Here is a 13,327-nt window from a genome sequence, read left to right as displayed (position 1 = left end):
TGCGGTAGACATCTTAACCATTTTAAAAACACCCAACCCCCTATACTCGGACATCAATCCAGGTGGAGATGGCAGTCTCTAGCCTGCAATCCAAACGCCTTCTTGGGCTCAACCCACTCTATTACCTTTCCCTCTCCAGTTATTTGTTCCCAATTTTTTGGTTCCTTTACCAGTTTTCTCCAGTAAATTCCAGCCCCCTATTTGCCTATTTTCTGTACCCCTACTTGCAGTCATCCCTATCAACAAATTATTGTGTTGGCTTTCTGTTACTTTATGAAAATAATCTTCTGTATGGCTATTGTTATTCTCCTTAAAGATCGGCATCCAAAATCCCACTCTGTCCTTATTTCTTGAATTTCGCACTTACTTTATCATCCCTTTCCACTTTGAATTATATCTTTCTATTTGTTTGGTATAACAGCCTTAATTGTTGAGCTCTAAAATATCCCTTCAAATCTGGAAATTCTAAACCACCTTGTTCTACTGGAAGGATCAGTGTATCCACTTAACCCAGGCTTTCTTCTCTTCCAAGATAAATTCCTTCAACTCTATTAATTATTGTCCACCTCCTTCTCTGGTTGCTAAAAATATGCCTGACCTGTATAAAAAACTAAGGGGACTTAAGCATTTTCACTGCTTGTATGTTAGCATCCATATCTATAAACAAGAGTTTTCAGTTTCTCATGTTATGTACTATCTTTTGTTTAGCTTCTTCCCATGTATATTTAGCTGCCATTAACAGAAGCCTTTTTAATCCATAATCCCAAATACTTCATAATCCCAAATACTTCATCTTATCCTATCCCCATAAATATGGGTATTGCTGAACCAATTCAAGTGTGGGTACATAATTTATGGCAACAGCTTTTATCTTCATTAATTTTATCTCTTGAAAAGAATTGAAACAGTCTCAAAACACTGAGATATCCTTTTCTGAATTCATCAGGTTCAAAATATTATCTTCAAATAAAGCCAACTTTTCTTGATTTCCCTACCATTTATATCCTGAAATGTCTGAGTCTATTTTCTTTGCCTGTGGTTCTAAATATAAAGCAAATACAGGAGAAAGAGGACACCACTACCTTGTTCCTCTGGCTCAGACACAGCTTATAAGAGTGGAACCCTCCCACTTTAATTTTTCCTCCAATCCTTCATATAGTCAAATCAGGGAATTCTAATGCTACCATTGCCCTACTCATAAAATCTCAGCTTACTCTGTTGAATGTTTTCTCTGCATTGAGACTCGTCAACAATTGTGGCATTTTCTTACATTCTGCTTCCATTTCCCAAAAATCATCATCGTTCTACTAATGTTAGCAAATGTTTGCCTTCCCTCTATAAAACCACATCATTACCATTTTCTTCCCTAAACTTCCAAACTTCCACAAGAATATCATTTGTTCCAGGAGACTTTCTTGCAGATTGATCATACATCACCATTTTATCTCATCTCTTAACTGTTGTTTAGCCTCATCTACCTGTAATCTTGGCATACATCAAGTATTCCATAGATATTTTCATTTGTGCCCTTTCTTGATTTCCACATTGCTCTGCTTTATACAAGTTTTCATAACACTTCTGAAACATCTCTAACACCTATACAGGATCTCTGGTTATTTGTCTTGTTATAGGCTCACTATGTTTGGCGACAAGCCTTTCTATTTTCTGTTGCCTAAGCTGTTGTAGTAAAAGTTTTTGTGCTCTGGAGTTATCAAAAATAGTTGCTTTTCAGCAGACTTTATAAACTCGTGCATATTATCCAGATACTCCATTATTTTCTCTTTAACACTATACAGTTGCGGCTCTTCTTGTTCTGTGAGATTCCCCTTATTTTGCTGTACTTTAACAGCCTCTCTAAATAATTCCTGTTACTTTTTAACCATCTCTCTTTTACTTCTTCCCTATTTTAAACTCAATTTTCATTTTATTCCACTCACTAGCAATAACTTCTAAAGAAATTTCTATCTTCCCTAATAACGCATGAATAATTTCCTCTACCCATTCCTCAAACTCCTCTCTTTTTAACAGGTAGGTGCCAAGTACCAGCATCTCTTTTACACTTTATTAATCTGAATTTTTATCTTAGTTGTTATTGGTGCATGATTGAATAGTTAGTGGATGTCTATCGAAGCTTTCAATTAAATACACATGCTCTTGTGAAATATAACTTCTAGACTAGTCATTGTACACTGAGGAATATGTAAATTCTTCTAGTACTATATTCATGTCTTCCATACCAAATATTTCCATAAATTTCTTCAGAATGCTAACCTCTTTTGTTACATTTTCCCTTGTAGGTCCCTCAGATACATCCTGACTGCTGCACATCAAGTTCCAGTCCCCACCGACAAGTAATATTACCTACTGAAAAATTATTTTCTCCTTAAGCACCATAATAGCATTTTTGGTGTAATATAAACACATGCAGCTTAATCCTCCTGTCTTGCCAATAGCCCCATACTAGCACAAATCTGCCATGATCTTTTTTCCTCTTCTATAAATCCTCTAATTGATATAATTACTCTCATTTTGCTTTGTTCGCGATATTCTGCTGAATATCCATTTGGGTATCTTTTCTTTAACAACTTCACATGCTCATTTCTTTCCAAATATGTTTTCTGCAGCATTGCTATTTGCATCCTGCAAATCTTATTATAATCCAACTTCTCTTACCTTTTTGTCTGTACCTGTAAGGAGATTTATGCTCCAAAAATATATGGAAAGATAAGAATGCTCAGAACTCCTAAGATGAATTGCTTGCACTTGCAGAAAGCTCATCTCTATGCAAGAATAGTCAACGAGGAAAAAAATAGCTAGGAACTCTGCAATTGCATGAAGGAATCTTTTGTCACTTTCACTCAGAACAAAATGTACAACTGCCTGCAGCTGCAGACTTTTTGACTCCCACTGAACATTTGCTAAAGAAAAAAATAAGCTAATACCATTTTATATGCAAAAAGACTTTGCACTTCTCATGGTTTTCAACATTTTGTCTTATTTTTCAAGCCTATGTGTTTACATAAAGCAGTTGTTTTTCGATTAAGCAAAGGGCATTAATACAGACATTCACCACTGCAAAGATAAGAGAAAATATCTCAAGTTAACAAATAACATAATCAGTGCACTTTTACACTTCCCCACCTCCACCCCAGCAGCTCGGGATTAGAGCATATTAACTTAAACTTGCTTTTGTTCAGCCTTTTTCTTTTTACCTTGTAAAGTCTGTATTTCTTCCAGCTAAAAATAAAATATTTGTTTTTTTTTTTACTTTAACATCTTTATCACATCCAACAATCACTTTAAAGACTTACCCCACATTTAACATACCCCTGGCTACATAGCACACCAAACTGCATTATTATTACCATGCAGTTTTATCATGAAATTCTGTCTTGATATCTTAGAGGTTAAGGTGCATTATTACTAACCTTTAGACATGCGTTCAAAATCTAATTGGGTCACAATTGGGCAGCAGTATTTACACAGAAGAAATGCCTGGAAATCTACTTCTGTATTATATCGTGAACCTAGAGAGTCGCCATGATTTGATTTTGACGTGAGGGCATCTACTACTACTTTTATCATGAAGTATTTTATAAAAATACTATTAAGAGCAAAACACAAATAGTGCTGAACAAATACAACTGGCAAAAGTTCTAAATGTCTATTCAGCAAACTTTTGCACCTCGGCCAATACAGCCTTCAAGTAGTTAAACATTAAAATGCATTCCCCAACCCAATAAAAACCTGAATTAAATCAGGTATTTCCGATTAATCTCACAGTTTAACCCATAGGGTACAAGAGTGTTATATTTGAGTATCAGAAAATGTTACTATTAAGAACAAAAACTGATGTGCATAAAGAAGGGGTATGTGCATTACATTCTACCCACAACTTTAACAAAGTCAAGAAAAATACAATCTTTCTCAGCCACTTTTTCTTGCAAAGTCATATTTACAAATGTGAATGATGCTTTATAATCTCACACATATTTATTCATTTCAGTGTTGCTCCACTTCTTCTTGTTCATCTCCATCCCCCGTGGAACTCTGGTTCAAGTCCAAGGTACTCCTGATTCTTCTAGCTAACGTTTTAGCTTTTTTTCTCTCTCTCAAAGATTTTCTTTTGAAGATTGGAAAAGAATTAACTCACAAAGTCTCTCTATGAGCTTTATTGTCAGAAGAATGAGAAGCAGAGTCCTCTTCCATTTGATAAACTTTTGTATTTCTTCCTTAGCCTGTTCTGCATCAAAAATGTCTTTGATCCTCCGAGAAAAAAAAAAAAATATTCTGATGCACTTAGATACAGCTGCTTGAAACCTCTCATCCAACTCTCAATATACCCTGATTACTGGGATGAATTTAATTTGCTTCTCTTCTGCTTTGTGTATAGTTAATGATCAATTTCCACAAATCATCTGCTGTTTCCAAGTTCTAATACTTTCCCTTCTGCCACAGTTTTGTCAGGATCAACTTGTTCTACTGCTATGATTGCATCTTTACTAATATAGGTCCTGGCTGCTTTCTAACTGCAAGGTTTGGAACATACACTCAATACGCCCTTTTGATTAACAAATCCTACTGTGGAATACCAGCAGAGTTGCTTATGTGTTTTCATAAAATGAATACAGTCTGTTCCTTCCAACTTCCCTGGTACAGCAGAAAATCTCAGGTTTTCTCTGAACTCACTGTATTCTAACTCTATCATGAGAAGAATCATACTCAGCCACCTTTTCTTAAGTTCAACTTTTGCACTTTTATCAGTTCATCTGCATAGTTGTTACAGCTTCTTCTATTTTTCCAGCCTTTTGTTATTTGAGTTGGCACACACCTTCAATGTTTCATTTATTTTTATTTACCTTTGAGTACATTGAATTTATTTTTCCTCTAAATTATTGGAAGCAATCTCTTGTACCAGAGCTGAAGCTTAAACTGCTTTTTGCTGAACAGCTGCAGGATTCTTCCCAGTCAGTGTTTTATCTTCACCTTTTTTAGTTGATTTTCTTTTAGGTTCTCTATACAACTTCTTTGCTGACATTCAAGCAATATATTTACTAGCCAGTAACTGGATATTTACTCAAGGTGGCAGAGTTACTAGCTCTTGTTTCTCAGTTTCTTTTTCCAGACTGGGAGAGCAGAAATTAAGCTGTTGGACAGTGTGCAGCCATCTTGGAATAACTAGGTTTTCTAATCTTTGGTGATAAGTTGTTTTGTTAGATTTCTTAATGGTCTGTATGCTACTAAAGTAGGAGCGGTTTTATTTTTTGTCCAGACCTACCATATTTTCCTATCTCTTTCACGAGTTGTTTAGTTGTCAAGGATAACCCTGGGGCAGTGTTGGCTCGGACTCTTTTTTTTATTCTGAGAGGGTCTAGTTATGCTAATTTGGTGATGTCATTTTGGGAAAATGCATTTGTGTTCGGGAATGATTCCCTTAAAACATCATAAAATTCTATGTGAGATTTATAGATGACATCTTCATGATTATTGAAGGTGATGAGCATGTGGCAGTGAAAGTAATCAGTACATTAAATAATTCCACAGAATTTTTACAACTAACCCATTTAATACAAAATCAATTTCATTTTTGGATGTAACACTGAGTAAAACTGTACAACAGAAAGAGTATGAAGCAAAAATATTCAGGAAACCTACATATTCCAATAAATTCCTACATTATTCTAGTGCACATCCTGCACATCAAAAAAAGTCAGTAGTCAACGGCCAGCTGGTTAGAGCCGCACTAATGATTACATCAGAAGATAACTTTAAGGAAGAATGCTCAAATTTAAAACAAATGTTCCTGAATAGAGCATACCCAATCTCTTTATTAGAAGCATTAATAGAAGAGGTAACGCTCAAAAGAATTAATGGGTATTTCAAACCCATTTTAAAGCAGCAACTTTTAGTTTCTAACAACCAATCTGCTTCACAGTTCAGTACAGGAATGCAAGAGATGACTCAACAATTGAACAATTCAGAGTTTAATTTAGCTTGCATTTTGAGATTTTCCCTGGATTTTTATAGTATAAGAGAAATCATAATGAAAAATTGGGCTATATTGAATGATGACAATATTTCCAAACTAGGAACGTCACCTAAAATAGTTTGGAAAAGATGATTGAGTTTCAAAGAGTTGCTCCAAAAAAAACCACAGGACAACCATTTGCTATTTAGCAAAGGTATGATGGAATGTAATAATTGTTCTTATTGCCATTTCATGGCTTTAGGAGCTACAATTGAGATCAATGGGGTTAGGTTATATACCAAAGGCAAATTCAATTACAACTCGAGAGGAGTTGTATATTTAGCGGTTTGCCAAGGGTGCCCATCTTTTTATATAGGGAAGACAGTGCATAAATTAAGAGATAGGGTATATGAGCACCTTAGGAGCATTCATTTGCAGAAAGAAGAAAATGCCCTTGGCAAGACATATCATGACTTATCCTAAATATAGATTTTGCTTTAAAGTGATTGATCAAGTTAGACAGGATGTGAGAGGGGGCCCGTTTGGCCTGTTATTAGAGAAAATGGAGCTTTTATGGCAAATAAAGCTTAATGCATATACATATCCAGGGCTGAATGAGAAATGTTCCTTAATGTGCTTATTGAAACTTAAAAGCCTGGATAGATAATTTTATTATCATGCCTTTGTTGTTTAAATATGTTAGATAATTACTGATAGCTGTGAGATCAAGCATGGGAGCTTGTTTAGGGAGTTGAAATTCATGGTCTTGAAATTTTACATTTGTATCTGTCATTTATCCACATGTAACTGATTTTATGATTTCATTTTTAAATATTTTAAATATTTAATAGGAAGGTTTTATTATTATTTTTGTGGGTTTTATGTTATTTGAAGTGTACTCATTAGTTCAATTATGGTTTTGCGTTTATATTTTCACTGAAATACGGTTGTTAAATGTCAAACTCGTTTAGAGCAAGTCAGATTTCTTATATTAATGTGTAACTGTTTATAGAGTTTTTAGAAGCTTATCCATTTAAGAATGATTAATGTCATTAACAGCAATTGGCGGGGTATTTATATATTGTTTTTGAAAATTAACTGACAGTGTTTTGCTTGCTTGTTATCTGATGAAGTTTAACCATTTGGGTTAGACGAAAAACGTGTTTTATTCAGCGTTTAAATAAATAGAGCGTTCCTCAAGAGTCACGGCTTTAGCGGCTTTTTCAGAAGTTTGTGTTTATCTCTGTTCGTAGCAATTTCAGTGTATTTTATGCCATTCTGCACGAACTCCGAGCAGATCCGAGAATTGCCACTTAGATTCTTGATGTTGCTAAAGAATGCCTTGTGGTGATCTTTGGAGACCATGGCAATTTTTCTTTTGAAGCTAGCCTTGGATGATTTTATGACGGAACATAGTTTCTTGCCGATACTGATCAGAGATGTCTTCCCTTCTTGGGATCTTACTCTTTTCTGTACTAGTTTTCTCCTTCTATTGTATAGCTTGTTTATGGCAGGGGTCCACCAGACCAGTTTCCTTTTCTTGGAGGAGTGGGTCTTGGTTTTGTTTGGGATAGCACGATCCATGCATTCTTGTAGGTGCCCGTAGAGTGCATTAATAAAGGATTTTGCAGCTTGGACAGCGTTATCCTTTAGCATGGGGGCTTTGAAACTTCCCACCTCGGTCTTAAGTAACGTGATGTTTGCTTTAAATAACATGGTGGTCATTACCTTAACCTATGGACATTCATAATAATATTCAGAATGAGGTTTCCCCAAGTTTTTTTTATTCCTCACTTTGCTGGTGGTATGATAGCTTGAATCAAAAACACCTACAGAATAAAGAAGATACTAGAACTGTAGAACCATATGTATATGTCCCCTATTACACTATGCTGATTGCACTAAGAGATATATACAGTATTATCAAGTTAATCTAGCAACTTGTTTGTTCATTTCCTGTATTTCTCTCACAGGATCATAGGAGGTTACTAGGCTATTGGCCCTGAGGCCCTTATAAGGCTAGACAAGAGTTTAGCCCATGTTTAGACAAATCAGCACGAATCCCAGGGGTATATTTTCTGTTTCCCATCCAGTTATCCAGGTTGTGCTTAAAAAGGGGAAAGAGGTTCTTTTCTTGACGTGGAGAGGGAGTCTATTCCATAGATGAGGGAGTCTCTGGGACACAAACCTGTCCCTCCAACAAGTCTTGTTGATGTCACAGACCAGGTTGAGGCCACATGTATGGGTTACTCGAGTGGAGCTTGACTTGCGGACATGCAGCAGTCCCATAAAGGTGGGGCCCATGATCACCTTGTATGCCAGACAGGGATCACCTCTGAGGAGTCTGTATGAAACTGAGTACAAGGACAGGGTTTTTATCCTGTGTATGGCAGATGTTTGAGGTCCTGGATTCTCCTGGTGAGGAACCTCTGTGGTCTCTGCAGCTGCTGCATGTGTTTTGCGAGGTACATACTGAAAGGTGCACTGTACTCAATAATGGGCCTTATAAGGGAAGGATACAGGGATGTTACAACCTCCTTGTCCCTGGATGAGATACCCTTACTTATGAAGTGGGCCATGTAGAAGGCTTTCCGTACCATGGAAGCAACATGGTAGTCAGAAATCAGGTTGCTATCAACCCGGGTGCCCAAATCCCTCATGACTGATTGAGTGCTTAGGATGTTAATGTGATAATTTGTGGGTATGTCACTCTCCCCAAAGGGAATGATGATGCATTTTTTGGTATTCAGCTTGAGGCCATGTTTCTGGCACCAGTCATTTGTCTGAGTGAGACTCTCTTGGAAGATGTTCTGATCATTAGGGGAATTGATGACAGCACCCAGCTTGCAGTCATCTGCAAACCTGGTCAGCCATAGCCCATTGGTTTTGGCCTGCACCTCTGAAAAGTATATCCCAAATAACAGAGGCCCCAAGACTGAACACTGGGATATGCTGCTTGTTAGGGGTCTACTGCTTGAGGTGGCTACCCCTATTTCAACTACGTGGGTTCTATCACTTGAGCCAGTTTGCTAACCATCTGGTAACATATGGACTGATGCCTAGTTGAGAGAGTTTATCTATTATGCCTGAGTGGGGAATAGTGTCAAAGGCTTTGGCCAGATCAAGGTAGGCAGTGTGCACTGTCTTCCACTTGTCCATGGCTTTGGTGGCTGCCTCAAAGTCGACCAAATTTAGCAGACATAACCTGCTCCTCGATGAAGCCAAACTGTGCGGGATCAAGTGTTTGGAAGTTGCCAATGTCCTGGTTAATGATGTCTATGATAATCTGTTCCATAGTCTTGCAGATCAGACTAGTTAGGCTGATGGGCCTATAATTTCCCTGATTGGTGGATACTCCACCTTTGTGTAAAGGGATGACAGTGGCTGTCCTCCACTCAGCTGGGATGAAGCCACTACTGAGGCTTTGGTTGCATAGAGTGCCTAATGGTACTACAAATTCATGCCTGAGTTCACGTAGGATGCAGCCTGGGATGTTATCGGGTCCCATGGAGGCTGTATTTTTTTGCCTTTAACAAAGTAGTGATGACCTGTTCCCTAGGTATAAGGGGAAGGGGGCAGGTACTGGGGATGTCTTGATTTACTGATGGGGACAGAGGGGTAAAGTTTTCGCTGAATCTGTCAGCCAGCAAGTTTGCTATATCTATGGCATTTTTATATGTGGTGTCCTTGACCACCACTTCTGAGCAAATATGGGTGCTTCCTTTGAGGTTGTGGACATATGTGAAGAAGGCCTTATGATTGCCTCTAGTAGATGTGGCCAATTTGGACTCAAAGTTTGCTTTGGAGGATTTCACTAGTGCTCTTATTTGCTTGTTCAGGCTAAGGAGACATTGCTTTCAATTGGGCACCTTCTTCTTGGTCTTGGACATCAATTTTTTTTCCTTTTGTTAAAGAGTTTGTTTATTGCAGATGTCCACCAGACAGGTTTACTATTCCTTGCAGAAGATGACTTAGTCCTCTTGGGTACTTCTGACTCCATGGATGTATATAAATGCTTATATAGTGCTTTGTTGTAGTTTTGGATATTGGTGCCAGTTCCTACAGAGGGGGAGGGGGCTGTGAAGCTGTTTATACCACCTTCAAGAAGGTTGTAATCAGCTTTGGACAAGTTTTTGTGTCTGATCCTAACTAGAGGGGGGTTGGGGGAGATGGTGACTTCGAAAGTGACCATTTTTTGGTCGGATTTACCAGGGAGGATGTATAGGGATGCTGCAGTGGTTACTCATGCTGGTTAAAACCAAGTCCAAGATATTATCACCCCTTGTGGGGGTATCAACTTGCTGTTCCAAGGCATATGCATTGACAAAATTAAGGAATCTCTGGGCATTTGTGTTCTGGCATGCGTAGTTCTTCCAGTCTATGTTTTTGGAAGTTAAAGTCACCCAGGATCATGGTAAAGGGTTGAATCTTGATAGATTCAAACCGGTCCAAATAGGTGGATTGGGCATTTTGAGTCAGACTTGGGGGCCGATAGCTAGCTATGATTTGAATAGGGGTCTTGAGTGTCTCCTGTGCGTTATACTGTTTGACCAGCCTGGAGGTGTGTATGTCTTTAAGATGTACACTGAGCTACAGCACAATAGCACTAATTATACAGAACCAACTGATACTGACATCCTGGCAGATAGGTTCAGTGCTAAGTTTACCCCCTCTCACCCTCCAAAAGGCCCACCTTAATACTGGAAAAATGCAAAGCCCCTGTAATCATGGATGAACAAGTAAAGACCGCACTCTCCAAAGCCAAGAACACAGCATCTATGGGACCAGACAACATCCCAGGCTGCATACTTCATGAACTACAGAACGAACTGACACCCCACCTAAGTACCATTTTCAGTCATAGCCTCACCTCAGGCTATGTGCCTACTGAGTGGTGCACAGCGACGGTTATCCCACTCCACAAAGGGTTTGCCACCATGGACCCCGGAAACTACCACCCCACTAGCCTGACGAGCCTGGTCTGCAAGGTCATGGAACGTATCATCTTGGAGCTTATAAACACATAGGTAACCTCCAAACCCTGGACCCCACTCAGTTTGGATTTGTAAAAGGTAGATCATGTCTACTAAACCTGACTTCTTTGAAGCAGTCGAGCCGTAGATGAGGGCAAGGTAATGCACCCAGCCTATCTTGACCTCACCAAGGCTTTTGATACCATCTCCCACTCTGGAATTATAGATAAACTCACTAAACTGGGCATAAATCCCCATGTCACAAGATGGGTGGCCAACTGGCTCACTGACAGAATCCACACAGTAAAAGTAGCAGACTCTAACTCCGACTTCAGACCAGTAATGAGTGGCGTACCACAGGGTTCGGTCCTGGGTCCTCTCCTGTTCGGCATCTACGTCTCTGAAGTGCAGGCCAACACAGAAGGTCTTTGGCTAACAAAGTTCGCAGATGACTGCAAACTGGGAGCCATAACAGAATCACTTAATGATGTAGACATTCTACAAAAGGGTCTCACAGAGACAGATGCTTGGTGTCAAAGTCATGGCCTCAAGCTCAATGCCAAGAATTGCACTGTCATCTCCTTTGGGAAAAACTCGGTACCCATGAACTACCACATAGGTGGTAGCTCACTAAACACTGAAAGTGTGATAACAGACCTCGGGACCCAGGTGGACAGTAGTCTCTCCTTTGATAGCCACATCATCACAGTAGTCAGGAAATCCTTCTATGTGGCATACATCATCACAAAAGGGTTCTCCTCTAGAAAAAAATGAGGTCACTGTACCTCTCTATCTACTCATCCGTCATCACACCCATTATAGAGTACAATGCCTCGTTTGGTGTGTATCTCACAAGACACCTACAACAATTGGAAAGGCCACAGAAATACCTCACTAACAGGATTACCGGCCTCAAACAGATGCCATACGCAGACCATCTCAAAAAAACTCCAGTTCTACTCCATCGCATATCACCTACTCAGAGGCGATCTCTGCCTAACGTACAAAGCTATGTCAAACCCAGAGCTGTAGGACATGCTACACTTAAAGAAATCCCACTCTCTCTGAACCACATGCTCCAGGGACCTAAACCTCGTCACCACAATAAACAGAACACGCTGGAGGGATAGATTCCTGTCCCAGAGACTTCCCATACTCTGGAACAAACTACCCATTCATGTCAAGCAAAGCTCCTCATTGGTCCTCTTTAAGAAAAATCTTGACGACTGGATAGGAAATAGAAAATTCACCCCAGGGAGCAGCACTGCTTGACAGGGGCACAGGAAAACAATTTTCCTGGATGACGATAGCCAGGCAACCTTTTTGGCTAGGCTTATAAAGGCCCCAGGGCCAATAGCCTAGTACCTACCTATGAACCTATGTACATTGAAATTCCACCTCCTTTGGCTTTACTGCCTACAGTTTTGGGTCTTAATGTATGATTAGATAAGTAACCAGGTAAGGCTGGGGTGCTCTCCACAGCTTTGAACCAGGTTTCTGTGACTGCACAGATGTCAGCATTTTCCAGGGTTATGAGTGTTTGCAATGAGTGCAGTTTCATGTTTAGACTCCTAGCATTTAGAGGCATGACCTTTGATTTGTATTCTGTTGAAATTTTTATGTTGGTAGTTTTAACCTCATCACTTTTCCTAAAAAAAGGCACTATAGGGGAGGCAAGTGCCTTTGCCAAAAGCCTGAAGCCCAGGTGAGACAGATGCAGGCCATCTCTGGGAAAGCATCATAGTCTGTCCAACATATCTTCCCCAGGCTGGCAGGTACTGGATCACCCTGGAATGACACCAGAAACTAAGGCAATTGTTAAAGTCAATCATTTTCTGTTTGTATTGGAGCATTATTCTGGGTGACAGCAGAATGCTGCTTAAGGCTAGGGACATACCTGCCTGGGAAACAATCAGCAAGCTCAATCATGTCTCTCTTCATAGAACACTAACTAGCTTGCAGATTTATTTATTTAACATTTGTTAACCGGGAAAGTCCAACTTGGAATGAAGTAAATTTTTAGTGGAGGCCCGGGAAGAAACGCTCCAGATGCATGTTTTTGTAATCTGGGAGGAAACTGGAGCACCCAGAGGAAGCCCACATGAATGCAGGGAGGACATGCAGACTCTGTACAGTAGAAACACCAGCCAAGAATCGAACTGGAGAACCTCTTGCTCTGAGGCGACAATGCTAGTGCTGCACCACTGCGCCGTCCAGATACTGCAGCTGTAGTACGCTATTTCCAGTGCTTCCTGCACTGCTGTTACTAGAAACCCCAGCATATCACCTTTCAGATGGGTTCCTCTTCTTCAAGGTGAAAGATCTTTTTACAAAGCCTCATATTCTGGGTCAGAGAGTAGTCAGTTTTCAGATGGCTCTTAGGACT

The sequence above is a fragment of the Protopterus annectens genome, chromosome 2.part1, assembly GCF_019279795.1.
Source record: "Protopterus annectens isolate FY-2018-M chromosome 2.part1, PAN1.0, whole genome shotgun sequence".
NCBI lineage: Eukaryota > Metazoa > Chordata > Ceratodontiformes > Protopteridae > Protopterus > Protopterus annectens.
The sequence above is the reverse complement of the archived record's forward strand: the minus strand, read 5'-3'. Positions refer to the sequence as shown.